Genomic DNA, 20919 nt, shown 5'->3' with positions numbered 1-20919 from the left:
GCACTCTGCCGGTCTCAGCAAGTAGATTGAACTGTACGTAATTGACGACGGCAAGCTGCGGCGGTTCCTTCTAGCCGACTTTGCCGCCTCTTTGGTTTTTGTCACAGTTGACTTAGGTCGTCAGGTTATTGCAGGTCGTCGACCTGAAAGAAGCTAATATCAGTCCCTCAAAGCGCCTGACTCGCCACGATACAGCCGAACGGGTCTTACCGATCGGCCAACAGCCGAAAGACATCCGGCCCGCAAATTTTCCTCCTTCCTATCAAAGCTGCGGGCGTCACACGAGCTATCGTCCTTCCCCTGTGTTGTATTTTACTGTGTGTCTTTGTGTCGTCTGTCTAAAGATAAATGTGCGTAACAGCCCTATAGCCTGCCTCCGTTCAACACTACTTGATTACTTTCTTTACTGTATTTACTGGTCATCTCGTGCTTGAGCAAACGTTATAACCAAACAAAGATGCAAAACATAAGAACATAGATTCCGAAAATAGAGAGTCGATAGCGGCGGCCAGCTGTGAAAACGGTAATATTTCTTTCGAATCGATCTAGTAGAATATATACATGAGTGTGTATCTAGCTGCCATTATATATAACTGCCATATTTTATCTATTTACACAAATTGTGTACTGTTCATATATATGCATGCATAAAATACGATGCGTAGTATTCAGCGACCGATTTAAGGACTAACTTTGCCGGGCATTAACTCTGTTCTAAAAATCTCTGTTGTAAAAAAAATCTAAGGGTTCATTTGCTATAGAATAGGTCAACAATACGTCAAAAAGTCAGGATCTGGAACGGATGAACGTGTCAATTTGGTGAGTAATTATACAAGTAGAAAATGACAGTTAAGGTCCCACAACAGTATAGTAACGATTACCGAGATCTATCTGTGAGAACAAAGTAAAATCTGTCAGCAAAAAAATAATTAGGTGTATAATTAGCAAATACACAAATACTAAAGAAAGATAAAGGGATACGTAAAAGGTACGCATTATACTTGTTTAGATATTGAAACAAATATATATTGTTGAATCATTGCTATCCTTGAGTTTTTACGTAGCAACAGAATGGGCATCGTTTTCGATACTTCGTCAATTGGCATAACCGGTAAGCATAGATAAAGCGTTATTCTAAACGACTTATGTGTCTGCGTGGCTAATACGCATCTCTCTTTACTGCGTTGACATGACGATTATCTGGGTAGAATGAGCAAACCCTAAAAGGATTACTGAATTAGCCCTGGAAAGGAAACCCACATTGCGTTAAAAATTGCTTATTTGCATTGCTGTCCTCCCGATTAATGGGTCTATTCGAGAAAAATTCTAAATAAGTCCACCCTGTTCGTCCTTCTACTGAACCAAACCTTTGACGTTCTTCTAAAAAAAGAGAAAGAAGACTCGTTTGAAGACTCGTTCTCACAGTGATGATAACAGTCGGAAGCCGAATAAAAAAAATTCTATCGTAACGATACGGCTCATTGCCAATTATTTCTAAAGCTGTTTATTTTCTTTGCTAGTTGGTGGTGAGAACGTCTCCCGCGCACGTTGATGAAGCGCCATGTAACCTACGCGAAAATTTTGAATCTCGTGGCGGCATTCACACAGTTCGCACATGTGACGCCTAGAGATGGATGGACGGACGGACGGACGCACGGATGGATAAACACACAAACAACAGACCAATTAGAAGTTCCGTGTTAACAGGAATCCCACGAGGAACACGCGTCCGAGTCAAGCCAACAACGAATCTAATGATAGGTAGATAACCTACGCTTGAGGATTCGGAATTTCCACTGCACACAACCTCTACATGTTTGGAGTTTTACATCCGGCACTGCCGGCAAGCACTTTACCAGACAGACAGCAGGTTGGCACTACGCCATCGCGGGAATTCCTTGAGGTCTAGATTCGAATCAGCGCATACACAGATTTGGTTTCATGCTGGGACTCAGATGGCTGGCCATCCGTCTGTCTGATGAAATGCCTAACGGCAATGCTGGACGTAAAACTCCAAACATGGGGAGGTTATACTAATGGATTACATTCGATCTGCAGCGCGCTTGCAGGCATTTATGATGGACCGCTGCATAGCAATAGCAGATGGCCATTGCCTTATTTACGAGGAACTCGGGAAAATCGGCGCACCTTTGTGTAAATCACTACGTATGTACGTGTGTATGCATCGGACTCGGTACAAGTGAAACAGGAATGGAGATCAAAATCGCCGTGCGTGGCCAACTTTATAATAATTTGATGACGTCAAACGGAACGGGTGAAGTCTAACATCTCTAGAAGCTGATGCGATTCGTCTGGTCTGTAAATAAAGAAGAAAAAAAGAGAAAACTTAAGCTTCAATTTGGGTTTGACTCTAGTTGGGTCGAATTTCTAAAACGGCCGATTGGTCGAGTGAGTTGGTCTCTGCCCGTACGGACTTGCATGTCTTATGATGAGAAAGGTAGAAAAACTGATGGGAACGATGGAGGTTTCTGTGCAGGGGAGGCACTATACGAGTACATCTATTTTTGTAAGGCTTTACTAACAATATTAAATGCTTTCAGGTTTTACGTTGGGAATCCTCGGTTATCGTCGATCTAAACGATTAGCTTTCAGCACGAAGTTAATTATGTCCGCTTTCTACCTTCTAATATAACCCTAATAAGGTCGTTAGGTTTTGTAGGCCAGCGCGTTACCACCGAAATCTCAATTAACTAAAGGACTGATAGTCAGAAGTGTACGTAGCTATACTCACTAGTTCTTTACGTAAAGCCTTGTCGCGTTATACTCGTTTGGATATTTCCCGTTTGTCCAGTCAATAATCAGTCAGAATAACTTGAGGACGGGATGCACGCACTAGTATTACTCGCGTAGGTGTTTGTATTTGATGCATGGACAGTGTTACTGTGAGTATCAATTCAGCCAGTCTAAAAATGGTACAAATACAATACGAGGCTGGTGTGCGCTAATTACGAAGTCGCGTGATTACGAAGCCGAGTGCGTGTACCCCATGACGTTTTTTTTGTAGCAGTGAATTCTGAAAGATTCGAGAACTAAAAGTTCTGAGGCACCACGAACCGAGAGTAGGTTAAAAGATCTAACTTACACTTGGGACCATTAGACTTAGAGGTACTGCTAACTGGCTACTGTGCCTTCGGAGATGTTACTTTAATAGGCAACAAGTAACTGCTGCGACGAAGCCGCTTTCACTTATCGCTTTTACTGCAGTAGCATAGTAATCAATGCATACGCAGCGTACGTCAGCCAAAAATCGAGCCCATATAAGGCCCTGATGGAAGTCCCTCTGTTTACTACTGAGATCCCTATATAGAATATAACGTATAACGATGCCGCGGCACAGCTATATGCGTTCGATATTAAACTTCTTCACTTACGCTACTTAACATAATGGGCCTTTACAACATCTGCTTGTCCTACTCTTATATCACTTTAACGACGCGAATTTTTCTTTGTGTACTAACTTTGACGAAGAACGTCCACGGATGAGCAATAAGGGAGTATTCATGGCTGATGATGGTAAAGGTCCATCCGTTGGCAGAGCACTTTGATCTATTATCATGGATTTTTTCCAGCAGTGTTTATTCGCTCTACAGGAAAAATCGTCCTGTCGACAGTTTGTCCCGGTCCTCCTCAGAGCTCCTCCAGATGCCTTAGATAAGTATCTGGCTTTATTCCTACCAGAAAAATCATAATAAATTGGGAAGATCGCATTTGTGTACTCTGAATCATATACGGTAATATAGAAATGTTCAGACTTGCATAGCCGATGATTCGTTTTCCCGACGTTTACGAATTAAAGCTTTTTACAGTTGCTATCTAACGACACTATTAGCTGAATACACAAAAGATCAATGATTTGCGCTACTGCTCACAACCACTGTCGCAGCAAAACTCAGTCAGTTAGAGGAACTTCGCGCTGGCCAATGCAGGCACTAACTTAACTTCATTGTCGTATGCGGCTATGGCGAATTGTCAAGTTGGGCAGTAATACTGATACTAGTAAAAATCCTCTGATGCAAAATAAAATCGGTACGACTTTATTATACGAGAGATACGGCATAGAGCTAAAGTTTCTGCTTCCAGCCTACTATCTATTTACACGATTTGCTGCTTAGTAATAAAGACCCAGGAAAAACCGTGCTCGAAGCAATCGACCCATTAATCAGATATAACTATGGCAAGACTGGCTATCGCTCTCGATGCTCGAAGAGAAAATGGGACGAAAAGCATTTGTTATGTCTGAAAACTCCTTCCCGTGAAGTGGCGTTCGAGTCGGACCGTGCCGAGGTGCGAATCAGACGTATATATTACCGTTAACGTGGAGAGTGAACTCAGTATGGCCTCTAAGCGCATGATGGTTCCGATGTCGAACCGGATCAGGTATTTTATTCTAAGAGGAAATGAGCTTTTCTCCTCGTGCCTAAACCTCACCATGGCGACAATTTGCCCCACTTCTGCCAAATGTCGCTTCTTACACTATAGAGATGCCTTCATTGACCAGCTTTCTTGCGGTCGTTACATTACGGACAGGAATGGGATTTGACGTAAAACCGTTATATTTTGACGGAAACCGTAAAAATTCACTTGTGTGTACTCTTTCCGAGTGCACTATGTGCGAATACGACGATATCCATCTCAATTCTCTCAGTCTCAACTCATCGGCTGATCCACAACACTGTTAACCTACTGACCCTCCTCCTATTGAGGCAACTAGAAAAAACAACAGTAAACTCCACGTTTTTGCAAGGCTTAAAAATGCATAACGCACAATACATGTACACTAGCAGCCTATACGATAATATTTTGTAGTCTCTATACTATCCTAAAAGGTATACGTATGCGTGTAAAAATAGCACGCGCATTTGATCTATGCAGCGTACCGTTCATCAGAGCGTTACCCAATGGTACTACACAGCCGAGGGCTTGAGCTAGCCATGACTGTCGACCGCTCGTGTCTATGCTATATCACAACGCACCTGTGTGACAGTCCAAAGCCAGGCTAGGTCCTATGTAGCAGTACGCTGACAACGCCCTATATCTGTCCAAAAAGGCTATAAACAGCGTACGCTGTAGATATGGAAAATAACATAGAATACAATATAGTGCAGTCACCTTGAAACTTACCATCGGACACGCCCGATAAGGGGACGGCTATCACAGTCTTGTGCGCACAATGTACTAACATATAGAACGTGTGCGGCGCTACAGGCAGCACATGAGTAGCGTGCACGCCAAAGCGGTTCATCTTGTCGTGTGGTCTTGTTATTGAGCAGCTATAGCGACAATCGGCTCTGCGGGTTTATAACGCTGCTGAATATAGAATTGAAGTCCTCACTGGAAGCAAACAATCCGAGTGGCCCAGATCATTTAACCAACGCTGGGAAGCTTTCGAGGATAGCTTGTCTTATTGATAAGATCAACAAGGTAATCAGTAAAGCGTATCGTTGAAGCTGACAATGATTCGTTGCTTTGTCGACTAATAGGTTCCAGTACTCACAGAGGTGAAACTACTATAGTCCAATGGTTCTATTACAGATCGTGAGAATATATGGTGAGTATAAGCGTTATTTTTTAGTATGTGATCGCTCAAATGAACTATGTGATTTGTAATCTTTCTCTGAGCAGCTAGATAGCTAAAAATACCCCTACATAAACTTGCTTGGAATAATAATATTAAGTTGAAATTCCGTATGGTTAATTTACGTACTTTCGTTACCTGTTTAGGCTAATAATAACGCAGGCCTCACGTCAATGGTGATTAGGTTCCGTTTGAGTGGCTAGCTATATCCTGGTTACTTAGGCCCTCCTTGCACCTTTGTCAGAGCTCTAGCTAGGTAGACTTTTGCATCATTACAGAACAAAGAATCTCATTAGCCCAATTTCGGACGGCTAATGTCCATTTTGTTGTCGATACGAGCAAACAAGCAACCGCAGGCGCTCTACGGAATTTGCTGGCTCCAGACCGAACTGCCTGATTACTCGTAAGGACTCCAATACACAGATCTACGCTGGATGAAGCTGTTTGGCTGATAAAGAAAAGAGCCTGTTTTCGTTTCACGTACGTCTGTCTAGCGGAACGACTCATCATCAAGGCAAATGTGGATGTCTTAATTATTCCACAATTTGCACTCTAAAAACACAGAGTTTAGTTAAAATGTTCCATTTCAATAAATTGTGACAAACTTGTATCAAATTAGTGAGCCAACCGATTGCTTGCATAGACACGCAGTCATGGCAGAACTCCTTTTCCTCGAGCCATTTTTCCAGTATTTGCTCTAATTAAAAATGGCGATTAATTGAACCATTTAGACCCTAAGCTGCACCTGGAGATTTAAGCTCATTCATTTAAATTTCCTTTGTTGTGGCTTAAGGCGTATAGAAGAAGTTTGGAAGGTTGGTCGAGAAAAGACATAGGTTTGCTAACATATTACTTTACTCAACGACAAATAGACCAGGTTACGTTTAAATAGGGCTAGAATTTATTTATACTTACATTATTCTATGGCACCATCTTCTTCACTTGCGTGTCACAGGGAACACGATATTTCAGAAAAATGGGTACAGAACGCACGAAACACTTAGATATCATCAAAGTCCAACGGTTTGTAAACACAAAGTGATAATTTTTTTCGATTTACAGCATGAATGGTTTCGTTGATCCCCCTGTGAAGACAGACTTTCAGGACATAATGAGATGGAACAACAAGTTCCTATGCGTAAGATAACATCTAAAATGATGTTGCAAACAATATTCCTGTGCCTCGTTGAACACAGCTTTGTCCTATATGGAAAGCCTGAACTCGAGTTTTCGTCACTAATCTACTGTGTTTATGATTGTAGATCTAACAGTCATCGAATTTTGTCCACGTCTCGAGTAACATTGACACCTATCCTAAAGTCAACTTGGGAAACCTTTCGCGGAACTGCCTTAGTGGTTACGGTTCGCACTACGAAACATCCCAGCATCTCCATCGGTGAGCAGAGCCCATCAGGAAAACAGGCTTATTATTTTTATAAGTTTTGATCAGGATCCTGTGGTCAACATATTGCTAATACAGTCAGCAGCCAGATAGATCCGTCTGATCTGAAATTTAGACTACGTATGGAAAACTGTGCAGTAACAACAGGCCGCAGCTAAAAAATAGGCAATACAAATAGTTTTATACGTATCCTATATAGTTTTGCAATAGCGAACTAACTATGTTATATTGTACCGCACATTTATTAACCTGCGTAAGGACTGCGTAAGTGAATGTCGTGTCGTCGGAGAAGACGCTTGACCCAAACTGGTGACTCACCCGGAAATAATAAGACAATTTAAACCGTTTAAAATATTTGATTAGCCGAAGTAATTAAAACATACTTAAACGGACCCAGGACTGAGAAGTGGGTCGATAAAGTGGGTACTACTACTGTTGTTGTTGCTAGCTAAGGTCCCCCGTACGACCTAACGTGCCTAAATGAGTCCTATATATTAACGTCCTGAAAGAATATTTTAGCTCAAGTGTCATACGGTTCTATGCAGAAATCCATGTGTCCACGTAGGCGCTGGGCCTGTCTGGTAGGCTCTGTTTAAAAGCTCCTAAGTATTAATGTAGCTTTCTGGAATGTAGTAAATAGTTAATAAAGATCTCCAATCGAACCGTAGCCGTGCTTAGATTCAAGCATCTGCTAATACTTTGCTATTATACAGAGCTAGTTAAAATTTATAGTATAAACAATTATTCAAAGCTATTCTCGCGGTGCTTTTGTACTATGAAAAGAAGTGACATTCATTAGCAAGTCTTCTCGTGTTTTGTGCTCCTTTGCGCGTCTGAGTAACTTTAAACGCTCCGTGGCTTTCTGCCGGGTCGAATAACCATGAGCATTAGTCTCCAGATGTCTGCCGATACAACTTGGACAAAAATAAGGACAAAAGAAGTGATTTCACCTGTCCGATGAAGAACGCGCGGATTGTGGTTACCATGATAAACCTTGAATAAGGTGCCGGATTCACCAACGCGATGTAACAGAATCGATCCCCAAATGAAGCTAGGTGATTTGATCCTTCACCACTTGTAGCCATAGTCTCTCGCTTAAATTTTGAGGACGTTAAGAGTATTAGCATGTCTTGCAAAAATGTTTTGAATTTAATTACCACCCAACCACAGTCAGGAAGTCTATTGCAAAAAGCATAGGTTTTAATAGCCTTAAGTTCATCTGTACAAAAAAAAAGGTTCGACCATGATGTGACATATGTCTTGTGGCAGCGAGGACCGGCAGTTATACGTACAGACATCAAGCTTGTTCTTGTTCTATACGGGGTCGGTATCAAATATTGTTTCTTTTAATTCTTTACACTCGAGCTCACTAAGGATAAGTCTTCTTCAATGAATTCACTAGATCCCCCGCAGAGAGATCGAAGTCACCCGTCGGTCTAAACTAACTTAACAATACATTTACATGGCGCAATATTAGGAGATGTTCCTGCATTACTGTTCCAGACAAAATCACATGTTCGAAGCCACAATCCCAGCTTGTAACCGTATTATTATATATTTCTGGAGCTCAACGTGGTGTCATCAGTTCAGCGACCAAAATTTTAGAAGCGCAGTCTGAATTGTGACATTTTATACTACATCACTTGACTTCACTCATATGCAGCCAAAATCCACCCTTATTCATTCTGATGCTTCGTGTCTATCCATATTTTCGCCGCAGCGTTACCCCTCGCTTGTTGCGCCGATTTCGTTATTGAGTCAAAGATAAGTGACGATGCCACTTTGCAAAGCTCGGTCACGAGCAACAACGAAAAACTAAGAGCTATTTCTGCTTGTGTGTGAGTGGCGACCCGACCGGCAGCCGGCTCGCGGTTGACTCGGGGTTTCACACCCACGGTGACGAAGAGCACTGGGCACAACTTGTAGCCATGGGCTTGGCAGTCTCCACTTCAGTAGCCGAATAGCTCTTGGTTTATAGTGGTCTGTTCGCGGGAGTGTCAGATACAGTCTGGGGAGTATTTGTCGCGCAGCATCGCCAACGTTCGCTAACGGACCCAACAGAAAACCGGCATCGCCCACTACGTGCACACCGCCAGACCTTTCCTATACGCTTGGAACGAGACGCATATGGGTACCATAAACAACGGTGGAGCGACTGAGCGGGCGAGAAGCTGATCCCACCGTGAAGAAAAGGCCATTACGGCAGGTCGCCAATGTCAGAAAAACAGGGCAATGAACAGAAGCAAGTAAAGGCAGCGTCGATAACTGCGCTTTACGCCGATCACGATTCCGTTTGTGTTTTGCCGTAACGTCCCACGATATGCTCCTTTATCATTATCGCTGCCGTCGGCTCTGGTGTCCGTCTGAGTGTCAGCTTCGATGGGCGCTGACAGCTCGGGCCCAAACAACGTTAGGTTCTCTGTCGAAGCACTCGCCAGCTTGCCTAGTTGCTCCGGCCATGTTCTCAAGCGTCGAGCGAGTCGGCAAAAAACATGCTAGTCTTCAAGCAGTAGCACAATGGAACAATAGAACAGCTCCTAACAAGAAGAAAACTGCCGTCATAATGGCGACAGCGACAACATTGTTTGCAATGGTGACGATGCCTATCAGCTCTTAAGACGCTGCCAGTAACAACAATGTTCGAATGTTCACGGCTGCCACCGAAAGCGCTCACTCGAACATCCGTTGCTAGTGACATGTTGAAAAGAGCAATGACTATAGGCAAATGTGACTGGAAAAGCCGCTGTCGCGGCCGTCCAACGAAGTAAACGCTATGAAAGGGAGAGCTGGTTGAGTTACAATCGATTTCATCGGTTGACTTCGGGGAAAGGTCTGAACCTTCGTAGAGAGGAGAGGCAATTTCGGACACGTGTCGGGAACGACATTATGAAGTCTCTCATCGTCAGAAAAAACTCGCCGAAGGAGAAGCAGTAAGTTGTTCCCAATAGCTGTTTAGTCGCGACGTCTATAAGCGGTGTCGCTGAACATGTCGCTTGCGACTATCACATCTGGATCTATTATGTAATGCTATGAAGTAAATGGAACAGTAGCAAGTAGTATTATGATTTTTAAAATGTCTGTTAGGAATGTACATACATACAGTTATCCTAACTAAGTAGGCTCTTTTGATGCCGCAGCTCGTAGTGGGGGCGTCTCTTAGGATTGAGTCACGAAATCATAGAAATGTGCAGGCCTTTGAGTGCCAATTAATTACTAGTTTTGTTATTACTAGCATATTGTAGAATTTGAAGTCGACAAAACCACTTAATACATTGGAGATGCTTATTGTTGCTAGTTTTGTTTTTTTTTAATTAGCTCTAGGTCTTTTCTGTTTTGGCCTGCCTCTGAACTAAGGAAAGGCCGTCGCCTGTTGAAACGAAGCTGGGTAGACAGTATACCTGCAGATAAAACCTGTCTACCGGCAAAAGGGCACTAATTTATTTAAATTTCAGCCAGTGTACTTCTCCATTGGATGCACGTGTTTGTGTGATGATTCCCTTATATATCATTATCCAGTTTATATTGGACTATGGGAACTTGGCACTCGCCAATGAATCTACGGAGTCGCATAGCGCCATGTTGTCTCGTGACGTTAGACACGTTACAAATTGGCCACCAGAAAGTAATTTTTGGAGTTCATAGTCCAATTCGTAATTTACAGAAGGAAGAAATAGATCCAAATTTAAGAAACAGTAAGAATTTTTTATAGTAAAACATGCTGTAGTATTTTTATAGTGAAACAAACGAGGTAATTCGTTGCTTGCGAAGTATCACGAACAACATCCGCATGTAGGTATCACGGATACAAATAATCAAGATCAAATCGGATAATGTTTTTGACGTTGAAGAAAATTGCCCAAAAAGAGGACGCTTAGTTGCATGTTGAACTTTTCAACGGCGGCCGACTATTTCCGAACGACACTTACCGGCACGCTTGTTCACAGAGATGCTATTTTGCTAATTCGGAAGAAATTTCTGTTTACGAGAAGTAAGTACGACGCATTTTGTCACAGTTAGCATGTGGCAATTTTCTGACGGTCTGATGATCTGTTCTTACTTAGCCCTCTGCTGCGCCTCCATCTTCTCTTCTACAGGCCTTCATCAAAATCATTCGTGTCAAACCACATCTCCTTCTGTATGCTGTTGTTTCTTGGCTTGTCGCGGCCATTAAATAGGATTAGTCCATAACCTACACAGAAAACGAATGTTTTAAACCAATCAACTAATTACGATAGCAAACGTAAGCTAATGTACCGGCATAATCTGGTAGTTACGTTGACAAATTCTATTACCTGCAAAAGCGGAGGCAAACATTAAGACAAGGGAGTGAAGGAAAGAAAAGAGCGTTGCCAATTTCGATTTTGCCCTTGTTGACTCACGTTAGTTCATCCCCCAATTTGGAAATCGGCCTGTCTGCGAAATCTCCAGTCCTCGGTCGTTTGGTCGACCATCGAGAGGTTACTAGTTGTGCCGTGTCGTCAAGGGCATTCTTTATCTATTCGCTCTAATGCTCAGTGGTCAGTGGTTCGAATGGGCTGTAAGACGTTTGCTGCTGCTGGAAACCAGCGGCATATCCAAATGGGCAACGGCAAGTGGATGTCCTCCTGCGTAACGTAATGGTGTGGTAACGGTGGCATGACCCCTACCGCAGCGGAATTGCTATAACATACGTTATTATATCTATGGCGTGTGTGGTGACGACGACGACTCTACAGCCAGTTGTAGCTGTTTTGCCCAGGGAGCGAATTAGATTTCGCGACAGCAGTTTCTTACTGTTACTACTATGGCCTTCGCCGTATATGTTTCGATTAAAAAAAGGCACTTTTAGCGTGAGAAACGTGATTTAGAAATTATGCTAAAGTCGCTGCTGCTGCGCCACTAATGGAAAATTATTATATCTATATATATCTAAATAAAGCCTCATAAGAGCTTTCTATCTGCTATATAAAAGAGCTTTTTCAGGGTTCAGTAATCATCACTTGAACATGCGTGAATTACGTGAATTCACGCATATGTATATCGAGTTTCACATATTGCTGCTTGTCCCACTGGGTTTACAGAGCGCATAAAGTATCAGCTGACAAGGTAAGCTGTGAAAAATTTCCTTAGTATATGTACTAGTATGTAGGGTACCAGACATTACTTTATTTTTGTTTTTCTTTTTTTTTTTTTTTTTTTTTCATGTTTCTAATCATAAGAAACGTTTACGATTAGTAATCATTTACAGCTTAGACACAATTCAAAAGCCACCCCCCTAAGGGCGCTTAGCCTTTAAAGTTTAACTAACTCATTTCCCCCGTACGCGGGTAACGGTATTACTCTGTACAAGGACTAATAGAAGTAGAGATAGTAGAATTTGGTAAATGGAAGAGTGAACAACCTTTTCGATTTTGAGACTGAATGGACCTTTGCCGGCGTCCTTTAAGGCCGCTAGATGTCTTTCAAATCGAGCGTTAAACGAAATCCTGTAGCTATACGCAGGGTATCTCCTGTTAGTGTAACAGTTATAAGCTGTACGCACCTAAAAAAAACAGGTAGAAAAGAATCTTCGATTTACTAGTATGCACAAGTGCCATAAAGTTTTTGTTGTTGTAAGATCTTGTGAACCGCCTCTCACAGTTTAGCAGACGAACACGATGTCCCTGCATCACAATGGAGGGTTCACATAGTCCGTTTGGGACTGATTAAATTCAATTTTTTTCTCCTACGAGCGACACAAATAGAAACCGTCTGCGACATACTCCATGGCTCCTCGACCCATATTGACATGTGTACACAAGTTGCCTAAACCATACAAACACACACACGTAACAAATTTTTTTTTTTTTTATCTATATTAGCTAATCCTTGGTAGCTAACGGAGCACACCCAGAGTTGGCTATTAATTCCTGTCATGGCTAATCAGTCCAAACGGATGCATTTATTATCATAGCATTATTTTCACTCTCTCCGTAAAAAACAACAGCAAAACCTGACAGGACAAGACTTAATGGCAGTGTTTCCTTGGCCATGGTCTATCTGACTTTCATTCACTTCTTCGCTATCAGCGGCATCCACTCGCTTCGCAACAATCTGTTCTCGTGAGCTGGATGTATGCTTAATTTGATTATACTATTGTCTGGCTCCTCCGAACTGTTACTGTCCCAACATTACTGGAACCCTGTCTCAACGTGCCGTAATAGTACAGGCATAACCACAACAAAAACACTTAAGGCAATCAGTTCATTTCAATTAGTTTTTGACCAGATGTGCCATTGATGGTGGGGTGTTTTGTAATAGAGACCATCCTTCCGTCAGCAATAGCAGAGCATGCTGTATGCTTAATCACGCTTAGTTTATCAAGTTCTTTCCGTAATCTTTGGTTGTAACTTTTGCAGGATAACGCCATGGCTTGATGCCAAACCAGAGGCTGGTTAAGGCTGTATCACGTTTTGCTCAGCTCTGCTGCTGTAGAAACTACCCTGACACTGCAAACGGATCGAAGAGGTCTTAATTTACGTCTCCCGTTTACTATACACTGCACACCGTCGCGCTGTCTGCACCTGTTTGCAAGTAGGGGCAAAGAGGGAAGCTAGAACAGGTGTCAGCATATGAATACTCAGGACAAATGTCAAACCGGCGGTAGGCCTTGCGCGTTTCAGACGTTTAGACGGAACCAAATGGACATTGTGTTTGCCAGCGGCAAAATATAAAGTGAAATTGTTACGTCGGGAAAACAGGGTAGTCGTAGTGGTTTCACGTACTTCCTTGAAGTGGCCCACAGGCAATAATGCTGCGACACGAGAAGCGAAGAAACGTCCAGCAATTAAACAGCGCAACAGCTTCAGGTCGCTACCTCTCGCCCTGGTTTCTATAAAATTAAAAGATGACCGCTTGTTGGACCGGTTGTACAGTACCAAGATTCTTTATGGGGCAGAGCTGCAGCGATTCTCAGCTGTTGCCAGAACATGCTCTACGCCCTATGACGTAGTAAAGCGTAGAAAGTGAGGCAACTGAACTTTTTCGGATATACCGTACCCTTCAGTCTGTTAGCTTTTGTCTAGGATGTTGGTAAGTACGAGGCCCGAACAGATTGAATGTGGCAAGCAGCGGTAACGGTTGAGCTGCAAAATTCATTCACTAGGTGTAATGCTACAAAAAAAGAAGAAAAAAGTACTGCCTTTTAAGCCGTTCGTATTTTATTCCGTCAGAATTTGTACTTGTGTAATATCTATGTATTTTCAAACATGGCCTCTATATAAGTTAACTTAAAATTAACCTCGCTTGATTAAGTGAGCACTCAAGTTTATACATTTGTGCATGTACTCGTCATGATCTAGGCTACATGAACTGTATAAACAGTATTCCCTACGAGATATTTCGATAGTATAAGCCCATATTAATAGAAGTTCTACATGAATGCTAGAGGATCCTACAGTGATCCTTTATGAAATTTTGGATAAGTACGCAAAAAGCTGTACGGATACGAAGACGTTGAAATAATGTCGCCAACTCGATCTACTGTCATTTACTTTGGAAATTACTACTTATTTGAAAAAAAAAAATAATCTCGCACCAGTTCCGTGTATTCACAGAAGATCATGAAAAGCACCGATTCTATACCAAATAACAAGGAAGCTTTTAACTTATTGCGTTTAACAAGACGAGCCGGTCGAAGACATCCGAAGCCGTGCGGGTATATTTACTAAAGTTTAACTTTCCACTGCGAAACAGACGCCATTGAGAAACTTGCGCACGACCCACGCTGCAATATTCACTTCACAATATTTTCCATACCAAAGTAGATTACCAGTCGTCGTTATGTATATACTAAACTTCTTAGTTTAGTAGTTTTTTTCAGGTGTCGAGTACTCAAATGTCGAAATCTTTTATGCTTAGCAAAGTTCGAATTGCTAGAGATTAACGCGCTCCCTATAAACGTCCGCGTTAAAGTTTCCAACGTATTCGTCACGGGCATAACTTATCTGGAAACGATTTCCATAGTTCTCCTTGATATCTAGTTAGCGATTAAGGCGACTGACATAAAGGATTCAAATCCAACGGCGTAAAATAAGCTTTATCACTATTTATTCTGCTATAAGTAAATGCGAATAGAAAGTAACTGCACAGGGCTATTGCGGTCGTACATAGGAATTCATCTAAAATATGAACTTAAGAGCAAGAATCACTGCTTTATATTTAACCAGCGACACCTATCTACGTCAAAATTAACGCAAATAAGAAACTTTGCTGTAAACAAATATGAGTAACTTGATGATGGTAACTAATAATGACTTATTATAGAGAAACGCTACAAGGTTACGTGAAGTGGGCAAAATTTTAAATACGTATCACAGTAGCGCATTTACGAGCCAGTGGAGATACTATGAATGGACAGCGCTATTTTAAAAGAAATACCAGGAATTAATGATGTGAAAGAATATCGAAAAGCAGATGCCAAAAATTTGCTTTCACAGAACGAGTAGTTGGAGGTTATTTAACTCTTAGAACTATTTAGTCATAGATCAGTCACGCATTAGCAGCATTTGCAGTTCCCAGCCAGTCTTTTTCGGCGTCGTTTCTAGCGTTTTTTCGTCTCCCGATCCTATTAGGCCGTCGGCCAAGGACGCTAGGGTAACATGGTCCTGGTTACGGCAGCTTGTGAGAGCAGGTTGCAGGCAGATCATCGAAACGATAGAGCTGTGTCTTGCTTGGCCCTCGGCCCGCACAACCGTAGAATATATAGCAATTTAGTCGTGTTAGAGCATTCTGCGTTCGTGATTTTTCACTAAGTGTATGACCATACACAGGAGTCCTGAAGTTCTCTAGTAGAAGCCGTGATTAGGCGTTAATGGAGGAAATCACGAGCAGCAGCGACGAGCTGTTGCAGGTACTGGCAGTGCGATGTTCTTCCGTGGGTCGAAGAGCAACAGGATAAGCACGAGGAAATTTGTGAAGAACGAAGTCCGCGATTTGCTTAGTTGGTCGTGGCCTCCGGAATCACGGTAGACGCTGGGGAAAACTCGCACTAAAACCTCATATATTACGCTATCCGAGCCCAACCTGTCGGTTCCCTTTTACACAACGAACCTCCGTTGCGGTAAACCAACATGGACTGACAGTGGCCGACGCGGCTTATGAAACAGGGGCAGTAGCAATGCAGGGATACATCGAAATATATTTCACACTGCGTCGTAGGGTTTCGAGAGTCTAGCCTGAATAGAGGGTGATCCTACTATGAGATTGAGTTAGCCATTTTTAAAAATATGTTTGTTTCTGTTGAACCTATTGAGGCACTAATCAGGCCTCGTCAACCAGCTCGACGTCATTCAGCGCTGTCTCTTGCCAAAAGCAGATAGTATGTAATACTTTGAATGTGGTTAGCTAGGTTAGGAGGGGCCCAATTAAGCCGTTATTACTCTATACATAGTCACCTAGGTAACCTTAATGATTTTGATTTACCTAAAAACGTTCATGCTGTAGCGCGCGACTAACTTGCTACCTTTTCTTTTCTCCTTTATAATATAACGATTGTTTATATCTTTAAATTAACGCTCATTCTCTTGATGTGAGTAGTTTCTGTTACGTAACAAGAAGCTGGTTCGTTTTTAAATGATGCTTTCTGATGTCCGTTGGTCCACGTCAAGTCCAAACACTTCTTACCCTTAGGGGCAATTTCCTTATAGTAATAATAATAATAATAGAACTAATGTTACAACGACGAGCAGCCATGATAGTCAACACAAGCCTCTTTATCGTCTTTCACCATATAGCAACAGCAGCAGCAGCTTTCAATAGCCGTTCTTCGTACTCACAGCCGCTATTTACTATAGCATACCCTTGGCAACATAGTTGGTATTGTATAGCGCTCGAACACACGTAGCGAGATTTTTATATATTCTTCGTGTGTCACTGTGTTCCTTGTTCTAATCTCGCAGTCGTGTAGGCGATTAGCCTTGAGGTCGGCCTGAGAGAGGCAGCGCTAGGTCCTTATGCCTTCGCCAGACACGTAGTCGCGTCTGCCATCAAGGCCGAACACATGTCGTCGCAAATGACAGTATCTGTGTGACTTTTTATACCATCTGTTTGCTGTAGGTCAAGAAGACAGTGCAGAGCCAGCCTCGGGTTAGATTAGATTCGTAACAGTTTCTGCGAAACGCCTAGGACAGGTTGAGGTACATGACTAGCGAATCCGAAGGGTATCGCAAAATAGTGTAGACTTGCAATATAGTGATCTGGGTTCGAATCCGAACATGGACAAACATCGTTTTGTGCTAAGAGCCAGCCTTCTAATAGAATGGCAAACGGCGGTACCGAAAGTAGAACTCAAGGCAGTGCACAAAAATTTGGAGGGCACTGCATGAATGCGGTTTTCGCAACTTGAAATAAATGTTTTTTTATTGTCCGTTAGATAGTTTACCACCACATTGGATATTATCACTTCGTATGCAAAGCATATCTCTTAATAGGCGTCCACAACAATTGATACGCACTTTATAGATGCCAGTAGTGTATGTACGCAAGCGAACTAGATAGGACGAAATGCTTCTCTACGAATAAGATCTACCGCGAGAAAGTGACCACCCTAAATAAGGTTTAGCAATTATAGCTATATATTCGTTGTTTAAAGTAGATCCATTTATGTTCGTTTACCTTTGTGTAACGTGAAAACCCTTAACTAGATACAAAACAAACCGCGCGTTCTCAGTCAAACGTACTTTTCCTATTTTTTCGATCTCAGTTACACAGACATCATGAAGGCATGTATGATACGTTCTGGCAATTAATTATTTGCTCAAGATGTATTTGCTTTGAGGTTTACGTCCGGAGTTACGGAAAGGCATTACATCACACAAGTACTAATCACCGACCGGATACAATTATAAATCGCCTCGTAACGCCAGTTTTTTTGGCTTGCCACTACGATGTCCACGGACGAGCCCTGTGATTACTAAATTTGATGTACGCCCCTTCAAACCCCTGGAAAAAAGAGCCCCTCAAACGCCTGAAACGTAGCTCTAGCAAGAACCCGGTCTCAGGCTCAGAAACCGAATTTTGATCTAATTTGATCGCGATCCAGCGTCGCTGATGCTAATTTTTCTTAAGTCCACAGCATATCAGTCCAGCTCCATCGACTTTCGAATCGGTGGTGTCTGGGCAATACCCTTCTATAAGGGAGGAAAACACCTCCCTACCAGATTCCAAGACGTGGAGTCTTGAAACAGACTCCAAGTCTGTTTCAGATACTAAACGGCTCACCTATGCAGTTGCTCATATTAGAGTGGCGCCTCTTTCAGGGAACCTGGGGCCCTATTAATACCGAGGCTCACCTGCTTGCCTCACGGAGTCCGTAGGAAAAGCATGTTGGACTCATATGTATATTCTTGAGCTTATCGCTAGCCACTAATGATTTTTGTAAAGATAGTTCTTTCCTATAACGAAACCAAACTTTAAAAGCCTTAGATAAAAATCGATGGGGTCACTGTACTAGACAGCACGGCATACCGTGTGACGAACCTGGTCAATAAGGTCTTCTGCAGTGTTTATAGAAGACACGCATTTGTGTAGTACTTTGAATCGTAGACCATTCATACAGATATGTAATCGGCTGGTGAAAATCTGGTAGTGCAGTAAAATGGCCATGTAGGTAAACCAATAAAATTTGACTAGATTACCTAAATGCAAGGACTGAGGAAAATTTGCAAAATAAATATATTTAGTTCTTGAGACACATGACGCTCGTTTGCTAATTGTTAATGAAAACTTTACACTTAATCTGTAAGTTGACACTTACATTTCATCTGGGAAAAACAGGGTTCAAGCAAGATGTCCTCAAAATATTCGAATGTATTCTTCTTCCGGCAAAAACTTACTCTACAGTCACTATCTTTACTATCAATAATTTTTCAAAAAGATTCAAATATAGCTTAAGCAGATGCTACTAGTTAGAAATATGACGTTGTAACTTCGTCTTCGGTTCAAGTTTAATATTTGGCGCGGATTATTTATTAACAAGCTTCAAAGTGTGTCTGCACCAATGTTTACTGGGGTCTGATCTGTTTAGTATCAAGACGAGTGAAAGCTGTTGATCTTTTGCCTAGGTCGAAGTAGATCGACATTCTATCCTACATTTTCCTGGACCGAATCAAAAATTTTAGCTTATACCGCTCTAGCAGAATAGTGCAACTATTTCATGATGTTGTCTCAAAGACATCAGGCCCTCGATATAGGTAGCCTCACATTATTCAAATATGCGCCCCAGTGTTTCAACATATCAGGACATGGTAGCTAAATACTATATCCTAAATATTGTTGACTGTATCGATGAAGTAAGATTTTTAGTATAATTTGAATATAATATCTTTAGTGCTTCGGAATGAAATATAGGCATCACACGGTTTGCTATAGCCTACCCACAATAGTTAGTCCGAAGCGACGAGCGTCGCGTTCTGCTAAGTAGGTAATATAGTGTTCCTGTGATAACAAAGTGCTTGACTGCTTATCTTAAAAATATGTTGCGGTCTAGACTCGAATCCGGGCATAGACACACGTTGTTTCATGCTGGAAGCCAGCCATCTGATTGAATGCGTAGAAGCGATGCCGGACATGAAGCTCGAACGCTAGAAATATATGATATAATGCCATAGCGGCCATAGTAACCTAGCGGTTACTCGAATCTCCGCTTATTCCTTTCTGTTTCTCATCATTTTTTCGACCTACACCCGTCCAGCGTTACCTATTACTGGTTACTATTACAAGAATCGATACACACCTAATTAATCATTATTTTTAATTATATGACCAGCATTTTACCAGGTCCACATCACTGTTTCACATTACCAACCAAATCCATCTTTGCGCGCTAGTTTACGCTGTGATGGTTTACTATTCAGCTATTTTTAGATGCGCCAAAAAAATGGCCAAAACAGGAAGCTGTTCTTTTCGGGAAGAAGCATCTGCGAGGATATTCATTACCGCCCTCGACTCTTAACGTCTTTGGCCATTCCTCAGTGGCCTTCCCTACTTCAGCAACACCGGCACAGTGGTAAAACTTTAACATCTGTTTTGTCCGATACGTGTCTTGCCGGCTGCTCAACCAGTCTGTGGGTCTCTGTTATATGAACATAGAATTCATGAGCATTGGTATCATTTGAGTAATCAATGCTCCCCTACATCGCTAAGAGTAATGCAAGCAGGCTGTGCTTGAATGACAGCTCCACAAAAGCCAAGAACGTGGGCCTCACGTTCGCTTACACAGGTAACTAAGAAAAGCCGCAACGTATCCCAATTAATGTTGAAGGCCTAATATTAATAGTTGAAACGGAGGATGATTCCTTGTGTTGGTATCTAGCGCCATGAAAATCGAAAAGGTATCCATAACTCGCCGCTAATCGGTGAGGCAAGAAAAATCGTAAAGGACAAAAACGTTATTAATAGCTAGATAGAGGCAATTTTTTTGTGGGTATATTGCCGATTCTGAAGTTGCAGATTATGGGGTGCTGATATGAAAAAAAAAACATCCAACAAAGACTGCTTTGTAAAACAGGGGAATTTGAATACCTAAATAAACACTAATAATTTTATACAAAATGATGTTGGCATAGGGGCAACTATAACGGTTTTATATCATTAAATTCATTGTCTGAAATCGTCAATGATAGTATCGGACGTAAAACTTGAAACATCTATCTGGGCTATTGTATTTGCTGATACAGGAGGTTTGAAATCGGGGATTGGCAGGCCCCGTCCTGCGCTGGAAGCGGGTATCGGCCGTATGGAGTACGGAAGCGAGCTTAATTGAGACGGCAGTTGTGTTGGGCATAAAATTGGAGGCATTTCTTTGGGCTATTAGGTCAGCAGCCAATCTAGCTAATAGAACTTTATAATAATTCTTGCTAATATAATTAAACTTATTTTCCACTTACACACTCGAATGAAAAAT

At 42.0% G+C, this 20919-nt stretch overlaps 2 long non-coding RNA genes across 2 annotated transcripts in view; one reads left to right on the top strand and one right to left on the bottom strand.

Annotated features, from left to right (window-relative positions):
- LOC147755720 (uncharacterized) overlaps nt 1–20919 on the bottom strand; it is a 53787-nt gene that overhangs the window by 28955 nt on the left and 3913 nt on the right. The window contains exon 2 of the long non-coding RNA XR_015325835.1: nt 3480–3692. This is a non-coding gene — a long non-coding RNA (uncharacterized LOC147755720). The remainder of the gene's footprint in view (nt 1–3479; nt 3693–20919) is intronic.
- Nucleotides 9794–14126, top strand: LOC111249881 (uncharacterized). Its single transcript, XR_002673115.2, has 3 exons — nt 9794–9928; nt 11950–12083; nt 13376–14126. It is a non-coding gene; the product is annotated as an uncharacterized LOC111249881 (long non-coding RNA).

The sequence above is a fragment of the Varroa destructor genome, unplaced genomic scaffold (genome assembly GCF_002443255.2).
Source record: "Varroa destructor unplaced genomic scaffold, Vdes_3.0 BEIS01000004.1, whole genome shotgun sequence".
Taxonomy (NCBI): Eukaryota; Metazoa; Arthropoda; class Arachnida; order Mesostigmata; family Varroidae; genus Varroa; species Varroa destructor.
Note: the sequence above shows the minus strand (reverse complement) of the source record. Positions and strands in the feature narration are given on the sequence as shown.